The sequence below is a fragment of the Zingiber officinale genome, chromosome 3B (assembly GCF_018446385.1).
Source record: "Zingiber officinale cultivar Zhangliang chromosome 3B, Zo_v1.1, whole genome shotgun sequence".
NCBI lineage: Eukaryota > Viridiplantae > Streptophyta > Magnoliopsida > Zingiberales > Zingiberaceae > Zingiber > Zingiber officinale.
Genome location: NC_055991.1, coordinates 81,166,143 through 81,187,328, shown reverse-complemented (window position 1 = coordinate 81,187,328; position 21,186 = coordinate 81,166,143). Strand labels below are relative to the sequence as shown.

The 21,186-nt window shown below is 42.0% G+C and overlaps 1 pseudogene; it reads left to right on the top strand.

Annotated features, from left to right (window-relative positions):
• Positions 1-20,609: 20,609 nt before the first annotated feature.
• Positions 20,610-20,681, top strand: LOC121968847 (annotated as a pseudogene).
• Positions 20,682-21,186: the final 505 nt, after the last annotated feature.

Genomic DNA, 21,186 nt, shown 5'->3' with positions numbered 1-21,186 from the left:
TGAAATGATCAAAGGAAGCTCACAGCCACAATCAGCGAAGAACAAGCACACACAAGAACACAAGAATACAGCCTCTCTTCAAGCACAAAGCACAGCACAGCTTGTTTCACACAATCAACCGAGAGCCCTATTCCTTGCTTCCTCGTCTCTCTTCTTATGCCTCTGCTCTTTCGCTGCAGAAACTCTGCGTCGAATCTCTGCTGTAAACACAAGCATCGCCAATCACTCTTCCTCCTCAGCTAGTTCTCTGAACTCACACCAATACCATCCTTGGTCTTGCTGGTGTCTTCTGAGCTCCAACCAACCCACAGGAGTCAAGCTGATCGCGAATCAGAGATTGCAGTCTGTTAGCATCAGTATCCGTTGATGCTCAATCTTCCCTCATCGCAGTGATACACAGAAGAAAGTAAGCTCTGTCTTATTCCTTTGATGAGGCTTAATTTGAAATTAAGCACTTGAATGGAACCTGCAACCTGCACCACATAAAGCTCACAGCAGAAGTTGATTAGTTCAAACGAATCAGAAACCAGCAGAACCTGACAGTGTGTGCAGACAGTGTGGTGGATCGGTCAGCGGACCGATCCACACCTTTGAATTGATGTATGATCGGTCGTGAAGACCAATCAGGGTATGGCCTGATCGGTCCACAGACCGATCAGGGCTTAATGAGTGCGGTTCCTCGCACTCCTAAGATCGTCACCTGATCGGTCCCAAGACCGATCAGATAACCATCGGTCATACTGATCGGTCATGGATCGGTCACCACCGATCCCCGCCTTTCCTTCTCGCGACATCATCTCCTAATCGCCTGCTGCATCGATCAGATTACACTCAGAGGCTATCGAGTGTTTCCGATCGGTCTACGCATCGATCGATTACACCTGCATCGAGTGTTTCCTGATCGGTCACCGCACCGATCAGAAACCTAGTTTCATCATATCGGTCCGTGCACCGATCTAACTCAACTTTGGATCGGTCTGTTGACCGATCCAACGCCTATGTGATACTAGGATTGGTCCTGAGAATGAGCTACCGAGCCCTCTCTGACTTCGTCCAGTCCAGAGAACGAGCTACCGAGCCCTCTCCGACTTCGTCCGGTCCAGAGAACTAGCTACCGAGCCCTCTCTGACCATTCCGTGCCAAGTCACCATACTTGGACTTTTCCCGTGCCAAGCTCCCTGCTTGGACTTTTCACCAGATGTCTGGTCAACCTTGACCCATCTGGATTTCCCTTGCCTGGCTTCACTCACCAGGACTTTCCCTCCCAACTGATCAACCTCGATCAGTCGTCATTCTGAGTTTAATTAATATCTGATACAAACTTAAATCAGTGTCAACATCAAAACAACAGCCAGGTCAGACTGTATCAACAATCATTACTACCCAATGTTACAAGAATGTTGAAATCCAACATCACCTTTGTGACTACTAATTGTGACTCCTCACAAAATATGACAAGTGTCCTTCTATCCTAGACATCTAGATTGATCAATGTGAGGCATAGACTGTGTCATCCTCTAATCAATCTAAATCTTGAACTCCAAGTAGACTCACTCAATCAAATGAGCTCAATATCCTATATTGACTCATTTGGGCATGGCCATGCACTTCGTGGTCTCACTCTATCAAGAATATCGATATCACTCCCGTCATATAGGAGGGATAGATCCCATCTACATCACTCACATCCCTCTGCATAATTCGATACATACCTAGTAATCGCCTTTATAGTCCACCCAGTTACGGGTGACGTTTGACGAAACCAAAGTACATAACTCCTTATGTAGGGATCCATGGTGACTTCAGGTCTAAGGACTTGTAGTCATACTAATAGCCACATGAGAAAGTATATGACACTCATATAACGATCCATGATACTTTCTCATGGCGGGTCATTCAGTATACATTCTCCAATGCATACCCATGTGTCAACTTGATATCTCTATATCCATGACTTGTGAGATCAAGTCATCGAGTTGACCTACATGCTAGTCTTATTGCATTAACATTGTCCCTGAATGTTAATACTCGACTAGGAATGATTAAGAGTAGTGTTCCCTATATCATCTCACTATCGGTTCAACTAACCGATTGATATAGGTGAGAACCGTCTACTCAAGGACGTTATTATACTTAATTTATTTGGCACCAATACAAGTAAATATAATAACCAAAAACCAAATGCCATTATTTATATAGAATATGATACAACAAGTCCAAAATACAATCATCAAATGATTGGCTCTAGGGCTCTAACTAACAATCTCCCACTAGCACTAGTGCTAATCAGTGTAGGCTCTAAGCCCCAATGACCTAGTGTGACCATCATGCTTCCTCTGTGCCAAAGCCTTGGTCAAGGGATCTGCGATGTTAGCCTCTGTAGGTACTCTGCAAATCTTCACATCTCCTCTCTCGATGATCTCTCGAATGAGATGGAAGCGCCGTAGTATGTGTTTGGTCCGTTGGTGTGAGTGAGGTTCCTTCGCCTGTGCTATAGCTCCATTGTTGTCACAATAGAGCTCAATGGGGTCAGCAATGCTAGGAACCACCCCAAGTTCAGTGATGAACTTGCGGATCCAAACTGCCTCCTTTGCTGCCTCTGATGCAGCAATGTACTTGGCTTCTGTTATAGAATCAGCTACTATATCCTACTTCGAACTCTTCCAGCTGACAGCACCACCATTAATGCAAAATACGAACCCCGACTGCGATCTATAGTCATCCTGGTCGGTCTGGAAGCTAGCATCACTGTAACCCTTTACATCTAGCTCATCATTGCCTCTATATATCAAGAAATATTCTTTTGTCCTTCTTAAGTACTTAAGAATATTCTTGACTGCTATCCAGTGACTTTCACCTGGATCTGACTGGTATCTGCTCGTCATGCTCAAAGCATACGAGACATCAGGTCGAGTACATAGCATGGCGTACATGATCGATCCTATGGCTGAGGCATAAGGGATCTGATCCATGCGGTCTCTCTCCTCTCTAGAAGAGGGACCTTGAGTCTTCGAAAGACTCATGCCATGTGACATCGGCAGAAATCCCTTCTTGGAGTTCTGCATGGAAAACCGAAGGAGTACCTTGTCAATGTATGTACTCTGACTTAGGCCAAGCAATCTCTTAGATCTATCTCTATAGATCTGTATCCCTAGAATGCGGGATGCCTCACCTAAGTCCTTCATTGAGAAGAAACTCCCTAGCCATGTCTTGACAGATTGAAGCATAGGGATGTCCTTCCCAATGAGCAGTATGCCATCCACATACAATATGAGGAAGACAACTATGTCCCCTACAACCTTCTTGTAGACACAAGGTTCATCTTCGTTCTTGATGAAACCAAACTATTTGATTGCATCATCGAATCGAAGATTCCAGCTCTGAGAAGCTTGCTTTAGTCCATAAATGGACCTATGCAGCTTGCATACTCTGCTAGTATGCTATGGATCTACAAAACCCTTAGGTTGTGTCATGTACACATCCTCAAGTAGGTTTCCATTCAGAAACGTGGTTTTGACATCCATCTGCCATATCTCATAGTCATGGTAGGCTGCAATAGCAAGCATGATCCGAATGGACTAAAACATCGCTACTGGAGAAAAGGCTTCATCATAGTCAATACCATGAATCTACTTGAAACCTTTAGCTACCAAGCGACCCTTATAGATAAGTCCATCCATGTCAGTGTTTCTCTTAAAGACCCACTTACACCCAATGGGTTTTACCCCTTCAGGTGGATCAACCAAAGTCCATACTTTGTTGGTGTACATGGATTCCATTTCGGATCTCATGGCCTTTAGCCATTTCTCAGAATCTGGTCTCATCACAGCTTCCTGATAGGTGGTAGGCTCATCCTCTATGAGCACAATGTCATCATGGTCAGACAAGAGAAATGAGTATCTCTCAGGCTGACGACGTACCCTATCAGATCTGCGAAGAGGTATGTCTACTTGAACTGGTTGTTGTTCCTCAACTCCTTGTGGAACAACATCATCCACAACACTTTGTGGTTCCAATTCAACTTCCATCGAGGCTTCAGTGCTATTGTTCGCATCTTGAACTTCTTCAAGATCGAACGTGCTCCCACTAGTCTTTCTAGAAACAAAGTCCCTTTCTAGAAAGACCCCAGTCTTTGCCACAACTACCTTGTGATGACTGGGAATGTAGAAGTAATATCCCTTAGTTTCCTTGGGATATACAATAAAATAGCACTCGTCGGATTTGGGTCCTAACTTGTCTGAGACTTGATGTCTAACGTAAGCCTCACAACCCCAAATCCTCATGAAAGACACTTGGGCATCTCTCCCAGTCCATATCTTATATGGTGTCTTTATCACGGCCTTGGATGGAACTTGGTTTAGTATAAAAGCTGCCGTGTCTAGAGCATAACCCCAAAGGTATGTCGGAAGATCTGTGTGACTCATCATAGATCGCACCATATCTAATAGGGTACGATTCCTCCTTTCGGATACACCATTCCACTGTGGTGTTCCAGGAGGAGTGAGTTGGGATAGGATCCCACACTCTGCTAGATAGTCACGAAACTCATGGCAAAGGTATTCTCCACCTCGATCAGATCGAAGTATCTTAATACTCTTGCCAAGCTGGTTCTGTACTTCATTCTTGAATTCTTTGAACTTTTCAAAGGATTCAGACTTATGTGTCATCAAGTACACATAACCATATCTACTGAAGTCATCAGTAAATGTGATGAAGTATCTATAACCGCCTCTAGCAGCAACATTGAAAGGGCCACATACATCACTATGTATAAGTCCTAACAAATCAGTTGCTCTCTCGCTGTGCCCACTAAAGGGAGTCTTGGTCATCTTGCCTCGTAGGCATGACTCGCATATCTCATATGATTCAAAATCAAATGAGTCCAACAAACCATCCTTATGGAGCTGGATAAGCGCTTGTCATTTATATGACCTAAGCGACAATGCCAGAGGTAGGTTTGGTTCATGTCATTTAACTTGAACCTCTTGGTATTTATGCTATAGATAGGGCTCTCAAGGTCTAGAATATAGAGTCCGTTTATCAGAGGTGCACTACAATAGAACATATCGTTTAAAAAGACGGAACAACATTTGTTCTTTATTATAAACGAAAATCCTTTCTTGTCCAAACAAGAAACTGAAATTATGTTCTTAGTCAAGGCAGGCAAATAACAACAATCATCTAATTCTAGTACAAGCCCAGAAGGCAGAGATAGATAGTAAGTTCCTACAGCAATAGTAGCAACCCGTGCTCCATTGCCTACTCGTAGGTCTACCTCACCCTTCGTCAATGCCCTGCTATTTCTCAACGCTTGTACATAAGTACAAATGTACGAAGCACATCCGGTAACTAATACCCACGATGAAGAAATAGAGAGGTTGACTTCTATAACATGTATACCTGAAGTAGAAATCTTATTTCTCTTCTTCGTAAGATCTTCCAGGTATTCTTTGGAGTTCCTCTTCCAGTGCCTCGCTTGTCCTTGATATAGGTGACAAAGATATTCAACCATATCGTAAGCGCCCATCAACTCATGTTGCTTCTGAAGCTCAGAGTTCATGGTCGCGAGCATAAGACAGGACACATCTAATGCGTCATCTTGATGCTTCTTATAAGCATCTCGGTCTGCTCGCATGGCAGTGGCAAGAGGAGCCTCCGGAATGGGCTGCTCCAGAACGTACAGTTTACATTCTTGGGTGAGAACTATTCTCAGGTTCCTGTACCAGTCCAGGAAATTTGCTCCGTTGAGCTTGTCCTTCTTAAGGACAGAACGCAGGGAGAAGGTGTTCGTATTCGACGTCATGGTAATCTACAACAGAAATAAAAGCAGAAATAAATATCATATTCTTTATCATTTAATTATGCCTTTAACTAAATGATGCTCCCACTGAATTCTATAATTCATGTGGGACAAGATCCACATCATACTAACCCTTGAGTTAGCTTTGGCTAATACGCCCAAGACTTAGTATGATCGGTAGGTAACGATTACCAATTACATCTCTATGCAACTCTTGTTTATAGAATCAAAAATCCGCATTTATATTAAAACTCGAGTTAGCTTTGGCTAATACGCCCGAGAGTTAATATATATGTGATTTTGACCTAACTTTCCAACCATTGGAAGAATGCCTATAGTTATACTCGATCCAACCGAGTTAACTAGGAATACTCAATCTAATTGAGTTGTACTCACCCATGCGTTGATAGGAGGGACCAAGATTGTCCCTCCGTACCCTACCAAGATAGTATGTGTTGCTCTGCTTTGGCAGATTCAACAACTACATGCGATCAAGGTAGTAGTAGGTATCACGACACGGTAGGCATTAGAGTTGACGTGATTTAGATCTAATCTAAATGATGATGCGTATCAAATACTTGATTTAGATCTAATCTAATCGTGGGGTGCATCATGTGCACGATTTAGATCTTATCTAATCGCTAGGCACTAATTAACTACTTAATTAAACATGCATCATATACATATAAGCAATTAATTAAATTATTTTGTGATTGTGTCATGGCCCTACTACGATCTTCTCAAGCCAATGAGAAGATCGGATGGTCAACCTAAGGTCAACAGCTTCTCAAACTTCTTCCTTTGACCACCTTGTGTTGCTCGCGCCCTCCTCGTAACTCCGTCTCGTGTGGACCTTCCACCGCTTCAAAATTACATTACAATTTTGAAACTCGAGTTACATTCGAGTCTAAATCTAATTTACAACCAGAATAAAAGGAAGGCATGGCGCGCAGGTCCCAAAAAATAAAATAAATAAAAATAAGATAAATACAACACGCACATCACATAACGGTACGCAGGCCGTATTATGAATTACAACACAATTGTCCAATCGAAATGGGTCTTTGGGCCATGACTATCACAAAATAATATATAATTCAAAATTATATATTTTTCTGTAATTTTTCATAATTTTACAGATTTTATGAGTAAATTTTTCCCGGCGGTCCCGATTAGCGATTTTGGGCGCAATCGCGGAGCAAATCCCCTTGCGGGGTTAGGGGCAATACCCCTACCCGCGATCTAACCATCGCGAGTTGCTCCTAAGCGATCCAAGAGCGCCTTAGCCCGCTGTCCCAAAATATTTTGGGTCGAAACATTAACGTTTTGGAAAATTCTTCTCGGTAGTCGAAGCCTACAAGTGCCGAAACACCTGTGCTTCGCTTCTACGAGAAAAATACCCATAAAATCATAAAAATTAGGAAATTTACAGAATGTTACAGTATGCATATTTTTTCACAAAAATACTAATTTAAACTAGTACTCGCTTCGCACGTGGCTCTGATACCACTGTTGGGTTTTTCAGGTCACGAAAACCGCTTTTCGCATCGCGGAAACCCCGAATCACCCATGCCACTGGATCTCGTGCGAAGGATAGATTTCAAAATTATGAGTACGAGTTTCAAACTATGATCTATAGTAGATCTACAAAGGAAAAACATTTTATACCTTTGAAGCGTGCCTTTCGCGTCTCCCGCTCGTCCAAAATGCCGGATCTCTAGATCGTCAAGCGTACGGTCCTCTAGAAGTATCCACACGGACAACTTAGGTGGAGAAGACCTAAAAAAATGTGTGCTAGCACCTTGATAGGTCACAGCAAGAAGAGGAGAGGGAGAGAGCAAGAAGAACTTAAGGAAGAAGAAGGAGGAATCAATGAGATTAACTCACAAAATGAAAACCTATCCTCCTCTTGATGTGGCCGGCCACATTAAGAGATGTGTAACCTCCATGGAATGCCAAGAGTCACAACTCTTGGTAACTCTCATGAGGTGGCATCCTACTTAAGCAACCATGATGATGTGGAGCATCATCATTGGCCCAATCAATGCCAACTCACTAATGAGGTGGCATAAAGTCAAGTCAAACTTGACTCTTCATCTTCCTCTCAAGTCAAGTCAAACTTGACTTAATCTCTCTCATGGTTGATCTAATCCAACCATTTAATTCAAGCCACTTTAATATAATGAATCTAATTCATTTAATTAAATTGATTCAATGAGTCATAATCAAAATTAGACTCATTAAATACATGAATCAACTTGAGTCTAACTCAATTAGCCCAATTAGGATTACTCATAATCCAATTTGATTCATCAAATGAATCTAATCCTCTTGGTTCATCATATGAACCTAATCTCCATCTAATTGTCCTTAGTGTGTGACCCTATAGGTTCTTGTAACATTGGCAATGCCCCTAAACCCATTTAGGAGCATAAGTAATGAGCGGTATCTAGCAACACATCATTACTACCCAATGTTACAAGAATGTTGAGATCCAACATCACCTTTGTGACTACTAATTGTGACTCCTCACAAAATATGACAAGTGCCCTTCTATCCTAGACATCTAGATTGATCAATGTGAGGCATAGACCGTGTCATCCTCTAATCAATCTAAATCTTGAACTCCAAGTAGACTCACTCAATTAAATGAGCTCAATATCCTATATTGACTCATTTGGGCATGGTCATGCACTTCGTGGTCTTAGTCTATCAAGAATATCGTTGTCACTCCCGTCATATAGGAGAGATAGATCCCATCTATATCACTCACATCCCTCTGCATAATTCATTACATACCCAGTAATCGCCTTTATAGTCCACCCAATTACGGGTGACGTTTGACGAAACCAAAGTACATAACTCCTTATGTAGGGATCCATGGTGACTTCAGGTCTAAGGACTTGTAGTCATACTAATAGCCACATGAGAAAGTATATGACACTCATATAACGATCCATGATACTTTCTCATGGCAGGGCATTCAGTATACATTCTCCAATGCATACCCATGTGTCAACTTGATATCTCTATATCCATGACTTGTGAGATCAAGTCATCGAGTTGACCTACATGCTAGTCTTATTGCATTAACATTGTCCCTGAATGTTAATACTCGACTAGGAATGATTAAGAGTAGTGTTCCCTATATCATCTCACTATCGGTTCAATTAACCGATTGATATAGGTGAGAACCGTCTACTCAAGGACGTTATTATACTTAATTTATTTGGCACCAATACAAGTAAGTATAATAACCAAAAACCAAATGCCTTTATTTATATAGAATATGATACAACAAGTCCAAAATACAATCATCAAATGATTGGCTCTAGGGCTCTAGCTAACACCTTTACCATGCAGTTACTGGAAACTAAAGCGGCTACACTTAAACACCAAGAGGAATAAGATTCCTAAGAAAGCCTGTTACGGTTTACCCCTGTCACTAGGGCACCTCAGTGAATCTAAAGGAAACGACTCTAATTGGTAGGTTAAGAATAGTGGTTAAGAGATGAGTGTGGTCCCTCATTTCCTTTAGGAGAATTTGCCTCTCCTTTCAGGGAAGTGCCCTAAATGTCCGTGAACGGGTTACCCCTGTCACTAGGGCCCCTCGGGTGTATAATCTAGAAACAATTCCTATGTGGGGTCAACAAGTTCTACACAATCAAGCGATAAGAAGTTGAAACAAGACATGAAAGATCATTCAACGTGAATAGACAAATCGCGAGTTTTACATCAAACCAACCCTCAACTACTCCCTACTCCAAGAACAGAGGATCTACTCCATAAGTATCAAAAAAATGCTCGAAGACATAATGTAAATAAACATACAATCTTCGGATAAAGCGAGGAAGAGAGAGTATGCTTATTCCGATGACGACGAGTGGCCTCCGAATCCGATTCTTTGCTTCTAGAGTTGATGTGGTGGTGGAAGATTGTGGGACGGGGCTCCGAGACAACGTAGAATGGCTCCAAAATGAGTTCTCCCCTGACGACTCGTCTCCTCCTTGGTAAAAGGGTTAAAAACCCTTTATATACACTAGGGTTGGCTGCGGCGACACGGCCGTGCCACGATGGCACGACCTTGTTCTTCTCTCCCTCTGGTGGGGTTGCACGGCCGTGCAAGGATGCACGGTCGTGTGGTCTCTAGCTCCTGTTCCCTGAGGCACGGTCGTGCAGGGATGCATGGCCGAGCATTCCTTCATCTCGGCCTGGGGGTGGCACGGTCGTGCAATGATGCACGGCCGTGTGCTCCTCTGCCTCTGCCATGGCTACACGGTCGTACAAGGGTGCACGTCGCATACTGCTTCACCTCTGCCATGGCCGCACGGCCGTGCAAGGGTGCACGGTCGTGCACTGCTCCCTCCTGTGTGGTCACACGGCCGTGTGCATGGCCGTGTTCTTCGGCTTGTTTCGATGCGTAGATAATCGCCATTTTTGCTCTGAAAATCGTCCCTGCCAACACAAAACCAAACAAAGAGCAGATATCTGAACAAAAGAATATATATAATGAATACAAGATAAAAGAGGCAATCATGCGATGAATATATAAGCATAATGTCCGTGAATGTGCGCTAAAATATGCGTAAATTATCATAATATTTTTCCACATCACACCCCCAGACTTGAACCTTTGCTTGTCCTCAAGCAAAACGCTACAAACTATGTTCATAAACTCCTGCAATGATTCATAATCCTTAGTGCATTCGCTTGACTCTATCAACTAGTTTCATTGATAAGCATGACTGTGGAGTACCCTAAGTATGACCTAAGCATAAGTCCTTTGTGCTCAGTGCAGTAAGTAACTCAAACTCTTCAAGTCTCAATTCTCTGTCCTAGTTAAGTCGTCATACAATTGAGTTCATAATGTTCCCGGTGATAGGCACTTACCTGCCACACACTTGGTCCGTTTTCCTTGAATCACACAAGGTCTCAAAGGATACTACTCGAAATCAAGAGAAACATAACATTCATTTCCCCAGTAACCTAACTCGGTCTCAAAGGGGTGAATTGTTAGTTTTCACTCACGATAACTATTTTCTATATATATTGAAACACATATGCATGATGCATATGTTGGGATTTAGATTTTTCCAAATGAGCTTCCATGATCTGAGGTTGTCCAGTAACCAAAATGTAATTAAGGAATCACCATGGGAACAAAAGTACTAAATAATTTGGATGAATCATAACTATTTCAGAAATATTTCTACTTTCCAAGATTAAGCACTTAAGTGTAGTGAAAAATAAGGTCCTTAAGGTTAGGCCAAAAACTTGTACTGGACTCCATACAATATTTAGCTTATTTCATGCTACTAAAGATAGAGAAAGGAGATACACCAAACATACTAACACTATCAGATAACCCATGAACTAAGAAAATACTAGCAATTTTACCATCGGACAAATCGGGAAAAAGTAGCAGGTTTGATGTTCTCAAATATGTCTAAAAAGAAGAAAGTGCAAATAAAATGTGAATAAACAGAATATAACTAAGTAAACAGAGCAAGATAAATAAACTATGCAAGAAGAAAAAGAAAAACTGAAACTAAAAATGAAAACTCAACTCTCAAGTTATGCAACAACACCCCCTCCCCAGACTTAAATCTTTCATCGTCCCGATGAAATCAATATGAAAGAGGGGGTGGAGGATAAGGAGGTCCCTGGTGTGGGCCCGGGGGAAATCTAGGAAAACCAGGGAGATGGCCTATGTGTTGATGATATTGATACAAAGCGTCTACTTGTTGTCGAGTGATATCCATATCATCCATAAAGTTCCTCATTCTTTCCTGGTCAACCTCATAATCCTGAACGAACCCCATCACCTGACTGTGAAAGTCTCTAGTGAACTAAAAATGATCTCGCACCTCCCTAAACTGGTGGTCAGATAGCTTGAAGCGACCCTCCAACATTTGTCATTGGGTATTATGCTTCTCATGAAGGGATTCTAAAGAGGTGCGGAAGTCAGAAAAATCGAAACTAGAGGGTTTCGAACCGTATGCAAAAGAGTGCCTAGGGAGATCCGGATGTCCGGAAGGTTGCGGGACACCTGATGGCGAAGGTTCCTGGTCGTACTCGGTCTCTGCAGAAGGGAGAAACCTCTTAGGGGTTTGCTCACTGACCACCCAATTCGCGGGGTTGCGAACTGAAGTGCGCTCGGGACAAGGAAGGGGTAATGGAAAACCAACATTTCTAGGAAAGGCAAACTCATTCTCATCCCGACAAATCATTTTCATCGCAATACAAGAATCGATGTCGATCTTGTCATTGCCGTGAATAACCTCTAATCCATCAAGCTCACAATCTAAATTGAATGCTATCAGAGTGATCAATCCGCTAAACACTATCGTTCCTGAAGATGCCTTAGCTGCCCTTACCAGAGTTTGCAAGAAATGGAAACCGGAATCAAAATCAACTTTCTTCAACATTGCCCAAAGAGAAAAGAGTTCTATTTTCCTAACCACCCCGTCACTATCTCCTCGACCGAAGATCGTTTTGCTCATCACTCGGTGCATGTATCTAAAGGTCGGGTTTTGCATGCGGGATGTCTTGGCTCTAGAGGGTTCATAAGGGCCATTTGATCCAGTTATCGACCTCCAAAATTCATTCCATCTAATCCCACCATCAAATCCTCGAGGACCACCACTAGGTAAACCAAAACAATCATTGAAATCATTAAAAGTCCACCGAACTTCTTTTTTCATCATCCTAAAAGTTATTATCCCTTTGTAGTCCTCCTCAGATGAATATTTAACATCAATCGAACTTAAGAACTCAAGGACTAGACGAGGGTAAGTCGGTGCATGATAGTACATAATGTCGTTCCAATCTAAGGAGCTAATCATCCAATCGATGTCATCCTTAATTCCTAGTACCTCCATAGTGATAGGATCCATATACTTAGTGCAAACAATTTTTCTAGCGACAAGGTTATCATATCTAGCTTTTTGATCATGATTTCTAAAAATAATATTAAACTCGTTTTCATTACCTTCATCGCGTGCCACCCTCTTTCCTTTGCCTTTTGATGATGAAGCCTTCCCCTTGCCTTTGTCACCTCCCGATACATCTCCCTCTCTAGATCCACCATTTCCTCAATGAAGTCTCTTCAAGATCTGCGACATGGTTAGCTTAGAATTTCGTGGGGGTGAGTCCTTGAGGACAGGAGTGAAGGGAGAGGAGGAATAGGGGGTTAGCTTCTCTTTACAAAGTTGTGGCTTGGGAATGAGTTAGATCTAGATATAGATCCAAGGAAAGGTGAACTCTAGAGGGAGAAATTAGGGTTAGATGAGTTGTAATGGAGATGGGAAGTGTTTTGGGAGAGAAGAAAGTAGAAGCTAGGGTTTCTTGGAGAGAGCAGGCGGCGTCGCACGGACGTGTCTTATAGACACGGCCTGGGTAGGTCACGTGCTGCATTGCCGTGCCGAATGTCACGGCCTCTCCATTTCTCCCCTCAGCCAGGCTTGCATGATCGTGCCGAATGGCATGACCCAGGACTTCTTCCTCTAGGCCAGGCTTGCACGGCCGTGCCGAGTGGTACGACCACTCCCCTTCTCTTCTCTACACTAGCCACACGGCCATGCAAGGTTGCACGGCCCGTGGCTTGTAGCTCGGTATGACTCGTCCTTCTTGGTTTCGGTTCCTTCGACGCCCCCACGCCCATGAACTACTCACGGCCAGCTCGTGGAGTGTTGACCTACGCAAGTGTACGGAAATGTCGCAAGTAATATAAAAGATTATTGTATCCACAGGGACTAGAATAAGCACTAGAAATGTTTCAACACGAGTTAGCTAAACAACTAATCAATTGGTTTCCAAAAGCTAAATGTAACTACTGAAAAGTAAACATAGAAATAAAAGATCAACAAACAAGATTATGGACTATGATAAATGAATGTTCTAGGAGATTTGGTTTCTTTGTAAGATTCCTCAATGTAAATGATCTACCAAATCCTATTTCTCAATTGTCCAACATTTATAGAAGGTTGTCGGTTCTCTCTTGCAATAGACAACCGGCCTAGAACTGAAATCTATACCTAAATGTGATCAATTAGATATGAACTTATGTTGTCCTTACACGGGCATGTTCCTGTCACGATGATCCCTCGGAAAATCAACACAAAGATCATACTTCTCAACCCATAAGATATAACGATTAATCCCTAAATCTATCCTACCCTCTTGAATCATCCTATTTTTCCCTAAATCTTATCCCTCAAACGTCCTTACACGGGCTTGCACCTTTCGCATGCTTCCCTCGGAAAATCGAGTGGGAGATAATCTCTACAAGATCCATAGGACATTCAAACAATCAATCTAAAATGAGAATTAGGTCCACATCACAATAATTCATTAAAGATTGAATTGATGCAAAAAAGACAATATCATAGAAACAAGGAAATGGCAAATCCACAAGAGTTTACATCAATTCATCATACAAATACTCCCTTCATCCTAAAACAAAGAGATCTACTCCATCAATCGAAGAGAGAAATCTGAAAAAACAAAGATTACAAGCATTTCTTTGATCCCCAATCCAAGAAGAGGAGAGAAAGAAAATTTATCTAAGATGAAGCTTGGTCTTCGGATCCAATCCACGCTCCCAGAGTCGAATCCGTTGAAGATCTTGCTTAGATCGCCCAGAAATCCTCCCAAGATTGGAAGGAAAGACCCAAATCTCACTTTCTCCCAAAGGGGAGAAGATCCCCTTCCAAATCAAGAAGATGGGCTTATATAGAGGAGAGTTTTGGGTGCCACACGGCCCCATGGCACGGCCGTGTGAGGTTCACACGGCCTGCTCCACTTTCTTCTCTGCCAACCTCACATGGCCGTGTGAGGTACACGGCCTTGTCTATCAATGTCCTCTTTGCACGGCCGTGCAGATCCACACGGCCTGCACTGCCTTCACCTCTGGAAACCTGACACAACCGTGTGGTGCACACGGTCAAAATTCTCCTGCTGTCTAGAAACCTCACACGGTTGGGTAGTGCACACGGCCGAGGCTTCTCCCGTCTCTGGAAAACTGACATGGTCGTGTGGTGTATACGGCCCAAGCTTCCTTGGGCTTCAAAACTTGGCACAGCCGTGTGAGGTTCTCACGACCATGCCATCTTTCTTCTCTGGTGCAGCTACACAGCCTCTCATCCTTACACGGCCTAGGCAATCCCCTATGGCAGGGTCGTGTAGGGTGCAAGTGTCATGGCTTCCTCCATCGCTTTGCTTGCATATTTGGCCTCAAACATGCATCTTTCACCAGATTCGACTCCGGCGTACAAAAAATGCTCAAAAGCAGATCTCTGAACAAAGAGAGTAAATATGCTAAAAAGGAAAGCTGAAAGTACAAAAATGCATAGATCAAGCATGCTCAAAGTATGTGAATGTGCGTCAAAACATGATAATAAGTGTATACAATCTACGCACATCACACCCACAGACTTAAACCTTTGCTTGTCCTCAAGCAAAATGCTGCAATCTAAATTCATATGCTTTACAATGCTCTCATATCCCTAATGCATTCTCCTAACTCTATCAAAAAGTTTCATTAGTAAGCATGATCATGAAAACAAGTTAAGTTTGGCTCAAGCATAAGTATCCTGTGCACAGTGTAAATAAAACAACTCAAAACTCTTCAAATTTCAATCTATGTCCTAGTCAAGTCGTCATTAAGTTTGGATTCCTAATGTATTCGGTGGTAGACAAGTAACCAGTGATAGGCACTTACTTGCCACACACTTGGTTCATATTTCTCAATCAACCCAAGGTCTCAAAGGCGTGCTCAATCTCAAGAGAAGCTAAGCAGTTATTTCCCCAGTAACCCAACTCGGTCTCAAAGGGGTGACTTGCTAGATTCCACTCGCGACGACTATTTTTTTTATCCCTTATTCATTTTTTTTTCATTGCTTTCTTTTTTCGCATTTTTTTCATAAGCATTTGCATTGTGCAAATCTTATTTCACAAGTGTACTTTTAGCACAAATGTTGGGATATTTTGATTTTTCCAAATGAGCTTACATGAGTTGAGCCTCATCCAGTAACCAAAATGAAGTTTGAGAAATCACCATGGAAACCAAGTACTAAACAAACAAGATGAATCATGACTATTTCAATGATATCAACCATTCAAGCATCAAGTTAAAGTGTAGTGAAAATAAGATCCTTAAGTTCAAGCCAAGACTAAAACATATCTCCAAATGATACTTAGCTTATATCATGCTACTCAAGATAGAGAAAAGAGGTACACTAAGCGTACTACTAGCATCATTTACAACATCATGAATCTAGATAATGAACGTGCTAACATTTTATCTTGAAGACAAGAAAGCATATAAGTGAAGTTTTGATGTTCTCAAGATGTATGCCACAAGATTTCAAAAGATAGTCAAATGACTATCAAAACAAACACTCAAGCAAGACAATCGAAATAGAATGCAAAACAAAAACTAAACATGCAAAAAATAAGCAAAAACTGAAAACTAGAACGCAAAAAGAAATCAGGTTTGACACCCCCCAGACTCAAACTTTTCATCGTCCCGATGAAATCAATATGGTGGAGGTGGAGGGGGACGAGGAAAAGGGTGCCTACGACGTGGCTGGCCAATGGGAAAACTAGGGAAACTTGGAGTTTCGCTCAGGATTATATGATACTCAAACAAAGTATCTACTTGTTGACTAGTGGCACTCATGCTTTGCATAAAATCCCTCATTCTAGCTTGATCCGTATCATAATCCTGGACAAATTTGGCCACTTGACCCTGAAAGTTCCTCATGAACTGAAAGTGCTCTTGTACTTCTCTAAACTGATTATCTGATAAAGAGAAGCGATCTTCCAACATTCTTAGTTGGGCATCATGCTTCTCGTGAAGCGATTCTAGAGAAGTACGAAAATCAGAAAAGTCAAATCTGGAGGAACCCGTACCATAGGCAAAAGAATGCCTAGTAGGATTCGGATGTCCGGAAGGCTGCGGGTATCCAGATGTCGAGGGCTCAATGTGCGGCTTTGTGTCTCCGGATATAGACGGAACATTTTCGGGGTTGACATCGGTGATTACCCAATTAGCAGGGTTGCAAATTGAAGTTCGTTCGGGACAAAGAAGAGGTAGAGGAAAAACATTCCTCCTAGGAAATGCAAACCCATTCTCATCCCGAACGATCATCTTCATGGCAAGACATGCATCCATGTCAATCATATCATTGCCATGAATAACTTCCAACCCTTCTAAATCAAGTTCCAAGTTAATGGCTACTTGGGCAATCAAACCACCAAGCACTATTGATCCTGAAGATGCCCTCGCAGTTCTCACTAAGGTTTGTAAGAAATGAAAACTGGAATCAAAATCAACCTTATATAGCATAACCCATAGAGAATAAAGTTCTACTTTTTTGACGACTCCATGACTTTCACCCCTACCAAAAATAGTTTTGCTCATGATTCTATGTAGATATCTAAAAACGGGGTTTTGCATGTGAGAAACCTTGGCTCTAGAGGGCTCATAAGGATGATCTAATCCGGTAATTGAATTCCAAAAATGATTCCAATTAAACCTAGAATCAAATCTTCGAGAGCTACCGGAAGACAATCCAAAACAAATGTTAAAGTCACTAAATGTCCATTGAAATTCTTGATTCATTAATCTAAAAGTTATTTTGCCAACATAATCATCTTCATTGGTAAAATGGACATCTAACGAACTCAGAAACTCCAGAACAAAGCGAGGATAAGTTGGTAGATGTGAGTACAACATATCACTCCAATCTAGGAACCCTATCATCCAATCTACATCATCCCTAATCCCCATCATATCTAAAATAGTTGGGTCCATATACCTAGTACACACAATCTTTCTATTGACAAGAATTGCAAATCTAGTTACATGATCATCATTTCTAAATACAATATTGAATTCATTATCATTACCTTCGTCGCATGATGTCCTCTTCCCTTTACCTTTGACCGGTTGTTTCCCCTTATCCTTGCTTGGCTCCTTCCCTTTGTCTCCACTTGAACCACCACCTCCCTTGCGTAGTTTCTTCAAAAGATTGCACATAATGTCTAGCTTAAGTAGGGGTGGGTACTATCTATGCTTAGAGGAATTAGATCTTGAGGAAATGGGTCTCAAAGAGCAAGATCTTAGGTTAAGGAAATGGAGATCTTAGATCTAGGAGAAGAGAAGGATCTAGATCTGGTTGAGATTTGTGGAGAAAGGAAGGTTTTAGAACTAGATTTGAGAAAACTTGGAAGAGAGGTTTGAGAAAAGAGGAGTTTTGGAGAGAAGGGGGTGCAAAGATGAAGAGGGTGTGTGGGGAACACGGCCTGGATCTGGCCGTGTATAGTAGACACGGCTTGGCAAAATTTCCCCACACGGGTCGTGTAGCTCTACACGACCCCTTCCCTTTCTTTCTCGGTTTAATTCACACGGTCGTGCCGATTGGCACGGCCATATCCTTCTTCCTCTCAGCCTTCCTTGCAGGACCGTGTTCAGAACACGGCCTCGACAACCTTCTTCTCTGGAATCAGTACACGGTCGTGTCAAATGACACGGCCAGTGTATGCTTCTTCAATGGTTCCTTCGCACGGCTGTGTGGTAGACACGGCTGAGAAACTCTCCTCCTCTGGATTCTTCACACGGTCATGTCTGGGACACGACCATACTCCTTCCCTTCTCTGGAAACTCCACACGGCCGTGCCATGTAGACACGGCCCAAGCATCTCCCTTTTCTGCACCGTAAGTCTGGCCGTGTGCAGCACACGACCATGCTCTGTTTTGCTCCAATTGATAGTTCTCCTCCTTTCTAGCTCCTCCCACACTTCCATACCCATGAAGAAGTCATGGTCAGCTCATGGAAGTGAAATTTCAACCTGAAAACAAAACAAAAACCAAGTAAAACACTACTAATGAGAATTTGAAACTTAGAACAGGACTTAACTAAAAAGAAACCCTTGGGTTGCCTCCCAAGAAGTGATTGTTTAAGGTCTTTAGCTCGACTGATCTAATTACTCCCCTCTTTTCTTTGCCCTTGGAGGGCAGACATATTTGTCATTTTTGTTGGGAGGCCTCCTCCCAACATCTTCCACCACATAGTTTTCTTCATTTGGTGGCCTCCCATGAGGATGGAAATTTCATTCCTCCAATTTGTAAATGTTTGTCCTGCTATAAGTATTCAAGAGAGAAGAGACATGGTTAGAGTTTTTAGATAAATCATATTCCAACCGCTCCTTACCGATCACCAAAGAAAGTTTATGATTTTTAACATCTATAATAGCTCCTGTAGCAAGGAATGGTCTTCCCAATATGATAGGGATTTTTAGGTCCTCCTCCATGTCTAGCACAACGAAATCGATGGGAATTATACTCCCACCTACTTCTACCGGCACATCTTTCACAATACTCATAGGGTACCTGCAGGAGTGATCAGCAAGTTGTAGTGCCATGGTAGTAAGTTTAAAGTTTTTGAGACCTAACTTATTACAAATAGAATAAGGAATGAGGCTAACACTTGCTCCCAAATCACAAAAATCTTTTTCAATAAATTTAGTTCCTATATTGCAAGGAATATAAAAGCTTCCAGGATCCTTCAACTTTGGGGAAGTGTTCTTTCCCAAAAGTGCGATGCATTCCTCTGTAAGCGCAATGGTCTCAATATCTCCTTTCCTCCTCCTATTTGGCATGATGTCCTTCAAGAATTTGGCAAATTTGGGCATCTGAAGGATTGTATCAATGAGTGGTACTTCAACACATATTTCTTTCACCTTCTCCAAGAATTTGCCAAACTCTTCATCTTTCTTTAACATAATTAATCTTTGAGGAAAAGGGACTGCTATACTTTGATGGTTGAGTGGAAGAGTCTCTTCAACCTTAGTGGTACTCTCCTCATCAACTTGAATCTGATTTGGTGATGGAGGAGAGAGCTCTTCTTCATTGTGCATCCCTTTTGGAGCAGTCACTTGGGGATCTCCCAAGGTCCGCCCCCTCCTAAGCTCAATTATATTACAGTGCTCCATGGAATTAACATCAGGCTTTCCAGGTAATTGTCCTGGTGCTCTAGAAGATGGGGAAGCTAGTTGGGCAATCTGACATTCCAAAATCTTTTGATGTGTATTAGAATTATCCATTCTCTGAGTAAGATTCAAAATGTCTTGTTTCATTTTGTTCTGAGCTTATTTCATTTCATTCTCACTGGACATAATTTCTTCAAACATCTTTTCAATTTTGGACATAGGAAAGCCTTGAGAAGATTATTGTTGAAAATTTTGTTGCCCGGATTGAAAATTAGGCCTTGCCCCCATGGATGGTCCTTGATCTTGGTTATTTCTATAAGAGAAATTAGGATGACTCTTTCATCCAGGGTTGTAGGTATTTGAGTAAGGGTTGTTCTGCCTCTGATTGAAACCCATGATTGCATCACATTGCTCTAATTGATTGATTTGTGCAGTTATAGCCCCCAATGGACATGAGTCACTTAGATATTCAGAACTTCCACATACTTCACAAGAAGCAACGATGGCATTGGCTGTACTTGAGCTAGCTCCCATATTCTCAAATTTTTTTGTAAGAGCATCTAGATTTGCAGCCAACAAAGTCACTGCATCAACATCAAATTTTCCTGATGCTTTTGTTGTTGGGTTCATACAAGAATAGTCACCACTTCTTTCATTAGTCCATTGATGGTGGTTTTGTGCTATGCTCTCGATTATCTCCTCGACTTCATCTAAACTCTTGTTCATAAGTGCCCCTCTAGCAGCTGAATCAAGGGACACTTTTGTGTGATAGTTGATGTCGTTATAAAACGTGTGTAGCACTAACCATCTTTCCAAACCATGGTGTGGGCATTGTCTGAACATGCTATTGTATCTATCCCATGCTTCAAATAAAGATTCTGAGTCTGCTTGTTTGAAGCTTGCAATAAGATTCCTCATATGAGCTGTTTTACTAGGGGATAGAATTTGTCAACAAATTGTTGCTCGCATTGCTCCCATGTGGTGATGCTATTTGGAGCCAAAGAATTCAACCATTGCTTGGCTCTATCTCTCAAAGAAAACCCAAACAATAGTAGATGCACTGCCTATGAAGGAACACCATTCATTTTCATTGTACCGCATATTTCATAGAAGACCTCCAAGTGTTGATTTGGGTCTTCATGCAGTCCTCCACCAAATTGATTTTGCTGCACCATAGATATGATTGCAGGCTTGATCTCAAAATTATTCGTCTCAACTGAAGGCCTTGAAATACTAGATCGAAAACCTCTAGCATAAGGTGCTGCATAATCCTTTAGTGGTCTGTTCGCCATAATAGAATGTTCTTGTTCTTCTTGTTGTCTTTGCAGAATTTTTCTTCTATGAAATGTTCTATCTATCTTAGGGTCTAGAGGAAGAAGTTCTCCTGCAAG